The sequence below is a fragment of the Hemicordylus capensis genome, chromosome 1 (assembly GCF_027244095.1).
Source record: "Hemicordylus capensis ecotype Gifberg chromosome 1, rHemCap1.1.pri, whole genome shotgun sequence".
Taxonomy (NCBI): Eukaryota; Metazoa; Chordata; class Lepidosauria; order Squamata; family Cordylidae; genus Hemicordylus; species Hemicordylus capensis.
The window spans coordinates 402,342,745-402,350,036 of NC_069657.1; the positions used below are offsets into that span (position 1 = coordinate 402,342,745).

General features: G+C 52.9%; 1 long non-coding RNA gene across 1 annotated transcript; it reads left to right on the forward strand.

The window, feature by feature from the left end:
- The first annotated feature begins 4,099 nt into the window (after positions 1-4,099).
- LOC128341005 (uncharacterized) lies at positions 4,100-5,614 on the forward strand. The gene is made up of 3 exons (XR_008314144.1): positions 4,100-4,187; positions 4,626-4,698; positions 5,409-5,614. It is a non-coding gene; the product is annotated as an uncharacterized LOC128341005 (long non-coding RNA).
- The last annotated feature ends 1,678 nt before the right edge of the window (positions 5,615-7,292 follow it).

The window sequence follows — 7,292 nt, forward strand, 5'->3', positions numbered from 1 at the left end:
GGGCAAAACCTAAGTGGCCCAGTCCTGTTCATGTCCAGTTCACACTTGAAGCAAACTGGGCCAGCCGGTTTTGTGCACACCCCTACTCATCTGGGCTTTATCTTGGTTGGTTTGGTTAGTGAGATTTGTATGTACTGAATTCAAAACCAGTAGGCATGGCAATGGATAACAATATTTTATACAGGCAAATTCACCCTACTTTGATAGAGAAGCTGTTTCCAATACCTTCTTGGGGAAAGCCTCAGCTTTTTCAAAAAGAGAAATGCCTCATTTGAATCCTGCCTGGAGGCAACTGCTTGGAGTAGAGGTTGGTGTACTGTAGAGTAGAGGATGGTGGCCCAGATGGACTTGTGATCTGATCTAGCAAAGCTCTTATGTTCTTATGATGCTGCAATAGACCTGCGGTTTGCCCCATTCCCCCACCATGCTCCCAGATGGCCCCGATCTGGTCTCAGACTATCCCGATTCAGTCTGGGAGACTGAAAGTGCGGAGGAACTGGCTGCATGGGCTTCTTCTTTTTTGCATGAAGGAAAACCATGGCAGACAATTGGAGGAGAGTGGGAGGAGCTTCCTACCCCCTCAACTCTAGTTTCAAACAGCGGCAGCCTTCAGATGACATGAGGCTGCTTTCTGACTGGAGGTTTTGGTGGTGAAACCAAAGTGCAACCGAGGGTTCAATCCTGAATCTCTGGAATGGAAGCCTCCAGTTTGATGTCTGAAGGCGGCCTTTAAGATCCATTCTGGGCATCTCAGCCACACGCCACTTGACTGAGTTTTTCAGGTTAAATGTTGATTAGTTGTGTAGCCAGCCATCATACAGAAAACTTCTGGCTTTTATGTCCTTGATGGCAGACGCACATCCTTGGGAACTAAGAATTATAAGACATAGTGACTAAGAGCTAGTTCACACATGAATGCTTGTCATTCATTGACTGTAGCATTAAGTGATGACTGGTAAGTGTGAATAAGCCTTCACAGATTAATCACTGCCATCTCAAACACCACTGTGTTTGAGATAAGCTAATATTGGATGCGACGAACATTCTCTCAGAATCTGCCTCTCACCCAATATCAGCTCATCACAGGGCTTTGCTATGAAATCAGTTCACTGCGCAACAAGTCATCAGGTGTGGAATACTAATGTGAAAAAACAGCCAATGATGCACATGCAAGTTTCGGCTTCATCGAGTTATGACAGGACATGAGCCTGCAGTGGGTCCTGAATCTCAGACCTGGAGGGTGTTAGTGTGCACCAATGTGGTATACTGGCCAATGTTGTACGTAGACTAAAGAAACAAAGGTTCAAATCCCTGGTTAGCAGCAAAGCTTACGGAGTCATCTTGAACTAGCATTGACAATCCCCCGGGATAGGTTTGAGTCTCAAGGAATCAACATCAATTTTAGATGACTGTTAGAAAGCATTTTTGGATATTTCAGTATTGCGATATTATGAAAAACATTGCAGGGGAGGAATCTCCAAGAATAGCTTCAGTCAGAAGCACTATTCAGATATGGAGGCGTTTCACATGAGCAGTGTGAAGCACCGGGAGGAGGTTTGCAGGGAGAGTGCCTTTGACCAGCTCTTCCTGCAGACAATCACGTACCTGTCACTGGGTGGGTAGAACGGCTACCAAGACGAGCAGCGGCTGGACTCAAGTGCTCCCTCGCCACACCTGGCAGCCCCGGGGGTTGGATGAAGGAAAGCACCACTACCTGGTACCCTGCCCCCTGGAGCCGCAGGAACACATTATGCAAGTGCTCAGTGCATTCCTGGGATCCCCGCCCCGCCCTATCCTGAGTGTTTCTGACATGGCTGCAAGCAGCCGCAGCAGACACACGGCCAAAAAAATGAGGTTAACGGAGTGCTCACTACATAAACCTTGTTTAAAAGGGTGGCAACACAAGTGGGTTTGCTGCCGTGTAGCCACCGGGCTCACCCTCAAGCCCGTTGGTTCTCAAGAGGTGCAGAAACCAACAGCTTCATGATGTTGTACAGTATGTACATATCAATGAGCCGGGTCTCATGATCAGTGAGACCTGGTTTTGGAGGGTGTGCGGGGAGAGTGGGCTAAGCACATGAGTAGGGAGGGAGTCCTGGTCGGACGGATCGGCTGCCCACACGATTGCCGGCTCCGTGACGAAGCCGGTGGGGGGCTGGGGAGCTCGGGGGCCTCGCAGCCCCCGGAAGCTCCAGTATGCCCTGCATGAGCACGCAGGGCATACTGGGGAGACCCCTGGAGACGGGAAGGGGCTTTTAGCCTCCCCTCCGGGGGTCTACTCATGAGTATCCATGGCACGGAGCTGCGTCGCGGCTACTCACGATCAGGAAGCCTGGGTTTGTGGAGCGCTCGCTCCGCAAACCCGGGCTTAGGGGAGGGCTACAAAAGCAGGCTAGCTGCTTGTAAGCCACCGGGCTCGCCTGCGAGCCCAGTGGTTTACACGAGCAGCAAAAATCAGGCTAAGCTCTCCTAGCTTGATTTTTGCTGCTCGTGAGACTAGCCCCATTGTCTGTAAACATTCACGTGGTTTTTTTGTGAATGACTGTAAGAACCCTTTCTCACCATGAGTGAGTGGTGCATTGTGGGGATTCCCCCAATGCAGACCAGGGACCCTGCAGTCTCCTAGCCCCAACTGCAAGTATCCGGGGCTGGCAGACGACCAAGAAAATGAGGTTAACCTCATTTTCCAGGAGGGTTCTGCAAGTGTTTTTGCTGTGGCTTGCCTCCCTCTGCTTCACATGAGCAGCGAAGAGTGGGCTTGGCTGCCTTAGACTGCTCTTGGCTGCTTGTGAGAACAGCTTCTCTATGAGGCTATTCTCACGACCAGCAAAAACAGGGCTTGAGGTCTGAAGGCGGGGTTAGCACTACCGTGTGAAACCTCGGCAAGCTCTCAGCAGGGCTCTGTCAAAAGAGGGTCACCCAGTTCCCAGCCCCTCCTCTAAAACCTGGTTTAGCAAGCAGGGGAGGTTTCCTACCTACCCCCTCCCAGTGCTTGTGTGGAGCCACAGGACACTGTGGGACGCTGCTTGAGCCTCCCTCCCCTCCTCTACACAGGGATACCATAGAGACTAGATACCAGAGTGCCCTGCAAAGCAAGCAGAACGTTTGGGAAAAGCCTGGCTAGCCACAGCACTCAGCAGCGCTCGCTCCAACTTTCTTAAAAAGACAGGCAGTTTGCAAATGAGCCCAAGGGGAAATATGAACATGAAAATGTGGCCGGTAGACCACAGCGTTGGCCGTCCAGGTACCAATTTGTCTGGGTGTGACACTGCACCCACCCGCCCACCCTCTGCACCATCAAGATGCAGAGGGTAGCAGTGCCAATGAGGGTGAGCAGGTGTGCACAACACTTTGTCACTCAATCTCCCACCCTGCTGCCACTGCAAGAGTGGCAAGTGGGTGATGGGGACACCCTCCCCCACATGCCCACCCCCCTACGCCCACTCGCCTGGTAAAACAAACTCTGTGCATGCACAGAGGCCCAAAATGGGTTGCAAATTGACTGTCTTGTTATTTGGGAGGCTGGCAAGGGGTGGCAGTGACGGATTCATGGGGAGGCAGAGTTGCTACTTGGCTATGGCGGCAGTGGGGGTGGCAAGGGGGGTTCTCCCTTTTACCTTCTACACACACTATACAGTGGGGTGGGGGTGCCACAGAGGCCACAGCCACAGCTGCAGGGTGGGTGAGGGGGCAAGGGGAAGGTTCCCCCTTCTGCCTTCCCAAACCACGCTGCTGTAAGGTGTATGGAGTGTGCCTTGTGCCTGGGCTACTTGTGGGGGCATCTGGCAATTGCTCCAGGGGGCATCTGCTGTGTCCCTCCTGGATCTGGGGAGTGCGTTGGGTGTGTGTGTGACTCTTCCCTTGGGGCTGGCTGGCAGCAGCAGCTGCTCCCTTCTGTCCCTGCCTTGTTGTGGGCAGGGAGTCTGGGGCATCAGGATGGAGTTCAGTGCCTTTGACAGTGCTGCTGTTGCCAGGAAAGGGTTAACTGAGGCTACCAATCAGAGCGCTGCAAAGAAAGACTGCAGCTTGGAGCCCTCTGAGTGGTCTCCTTGGGTCATGTGATCCCCCCTGGCCACTCAGCAGGCTGGAGGACCAACATTGCAAGCTGTGGCTGACTGCCCTGAAGAACCCTGTAAAAGTTGATCGTGGGTCTCTCCTGTTCACTGCCGAGGCGTCACCAAATGCACGTGTGTTTGCTTTGAGGCTTGAAATAGCGTTAAAGTATTTTGCTGGGGGTTACACTGTTTTCTGCTCATGTGAATAGCTCCTATGTCTTTATTTTCAACGTGGTACAGCCCCCTCCCCATGCAGGCTATAGAAGCTGTATTATTTTATGATGCGATTCTCGCGATCAGTGGAAAGCAGGCTAAGGGAGCTTAGCCCACTTTCCACAGACCATGGGAGCCAGAGACGTAAGTTTTGGGTGGCATGTGTGTGTGTGTGTGTGTGTGTGAGAGAGAGAGAGAGAGAGATATTCTGGTGGCTATGCAGTTAATTTTAGCCCCATGCAAAGGGGTTAGCCACAGCAAATCCTACCTACTAGTGAGACTAGCAGAGTCTTGTAAGATATATGGGTTCTTCTGACTCTATTTCATTCCCTCCCCTTCCCCAACATGTTTTGGCAGCACAGGGAGAAGACAGAGGAACTGTGCTGTTGCTGGTGGGAGAAGCAAGCCACAGCTAGCTGAAAAGAGTCTAGTGAGTCCCTTCTTCATTGCTCCTAACTCACATCACAACTGTGTGGGGAGGAGGCAGGGCGCTTTCCAGACTAGCTGCTCAACAGCAGCAAAATACCTCCATTCAGGCAAGTCACATTGAAAATGGAAACAGCAGGGGAAGCAGTCTCGCAGCAACAAACAACCCGGAAAAAAAACAGCAACTTCCTTACACTGGATGTATGACATCCTAGCTCTATACTGCAGTGATTAAATTTGAGACAAGGCATTGGCAATGGGAACAGCACCCTGCTGTCTGCATAGGGACTGTGGTGTCACAACGCCGGAAGTGTGAAAGCACACTTCTGAGATCTGAGGTGACCCCATTGCAGGGGGTGAACCATGATAGCACTGGGGGAGAGCAAAAGGAGAAAGCAATCGCGGGTGGTTCCTGGATGGGTGTGCAGTGCTGTAGTGCTGAGCACCACCACTCAACCACATAGATGCTCTTTTCTCAATGAGGTTTAATTCTGAGAGTACTTGGTTCATTATATCTTAATAGCCATTAATTTACTGTCAGAAACTCAGGGTTTGCCTGAGTGTTGCAGCTGCTCTTTGCCAAACCTGCTGACTGCCTTTGCTTCTGCCTGGCTCTGTTCCAACACAGCAGAAGCATGTCTGACAGTGGATTGCCACTTGCCATCTTCTTATATGTAACTTTAATCTCCCCGTGCCTTGGTTTTCTCTTTAAAGGGAACATTTTCCAAATTTCCACCATGGTATCGCACCTCGGAGACAAACATCATAATGGACATTTCAGAATCATTCTGTGGATATTGATGTAGAAGTATATCTATGTGGGTGATTAGTAGAGCCTTTCACCTCCTGTGAATGTTGCTTATGTGCTGATAAACAATGTGTGCATATTGGTTCTCTAGTCTGAATAACAGTGTGATTGAAGTGCCTGAATTTTAATAGATGGATTTGGTTTACCTATCATATGACTTCCCTGCTGTTGAAGTGCAATGCGTACTTATCCAGTGTGAAAACGCAAGGCTTTGAAGTAATATGACCATAGATTTGCAAAGTCACAACACATAGAAGCTAATCACACGAGCAGAAAACAGGGTGACCCCATGCATACAACCTTTATCCTATTTCAAGCCTCACAGCAAGCACATGCGCATTTGGTGAAGCCTGGGCAGTGGATGAGAGGCTGACGATCAGCTTTTACAGGGTTCTCTTTAAGCAGTCAGCTACAGCTTGCAATGTTGGTCCTCCAGCCCCCTGAGTGGCTGGATGGGATCACATGACACAAGGAGACCACAGAGGGCTCCAAGCTGCAGTCTCTTTGTAGCTCTCTGAGTAGTGATGTGCATGGTCCGGAGCAGTCCGGACCAGCACCAAAGGGGAGCCTATCTTTTAGGGCGGGGAGGGCTTGTTTACCCCTCCCGCGCCTCTTTGCCCCCACCAGTGGCCGTAATCTACTGTAAAATTGGGGCGCTGGAAACCAGCCGCCCCAGCCGCCGCCGCTTCCGCCGCCCCCCCCCCCCCGCGAGCAAATTAGAGGAAAAAAAGGCTACTGCCTACAAGGAAGGGCTACTGCCGCCCTGCCGCCCCCCCACCCGCCACCCGCCACCCCCCCACGAGTGCTCACCAAGTTAGAAGAATTTAGAGAGGAGCTCGCGAACAGAGCTCCTCTCTTATCGAAGCCTCCGGCCCAACTGGGGCCTTGGGCGCGTGCGCACGCGCACTAGAGCTCTTTATCCACTAGAGCTTTTGCCGGAGGCCCGGTCTACCCGCCGGGAGGAAGCCGGGTAGACCGGGCCTCCAATCGCCGGAGGCCCCGTCTACCCGCCGGGAAGAAGCCGGGTAGACCGGGACTCCGATCGCCGGAGGCCCCGTCTACCCGCCGGGAGGAAGCCGGGTAGACCGGGCCTCCTCCCGGCGGGTAGACCGGGCCTCCGGCAAAAGCTCTAGTGGATAAAGAGCTCTAGGGCGCGTGCGCACGCGCCCAAGGCCCCAGTTGGGCCGGAGGCTTCGATAAGAGAGGAGCTCTGTTCGCGAGCTCCTCTCTAAATTCTTCTAACTTGGTGAGCACTCGTGGGGGGGGTGGCGGGTGGGGGGGCGGCAGGGCGGCAGTAGCCCTTCCTTGTAGGCAGTAGCCTTTTTTTCCTCTAATTTGCTCGCGGGGGGGGGGGCGGCAGAAGCGGCGGCGGCTGGGGCGGCTGGTTTCCAGCGCCCCAATTTTACAGTAGATTACGGCTACTGGCGGGGGCAAAGAGGTGCGGGAGGGGTAAACAAGCCCCCCCGCCCTTAAAGCAATACCCCCCCACCCGGACCCGGACCAACCAGGGCAGAACCGGTCCGGCAGTTCGGCCATTCTATAGAATGGCCGCCGGACCGGTTCGGACACACGCCTATCTCTGAGTGGTAGCCTCAGTTAACCCTTTCCTGGCAATTGCAGCACTGTCAAAGGAACTGAAATCTGTCCTGATGCCCAAAAGGAGAAGAGAGCAGCTGCAGCTGCCAGCCAGCCACAAATGAAGATTCACACACACCCACACACCCCCGACGCACTCCCCAGATCCAGGAGGGACACAGCAGATGCCTCCTGGAGCAACTGCCAGATGCCCC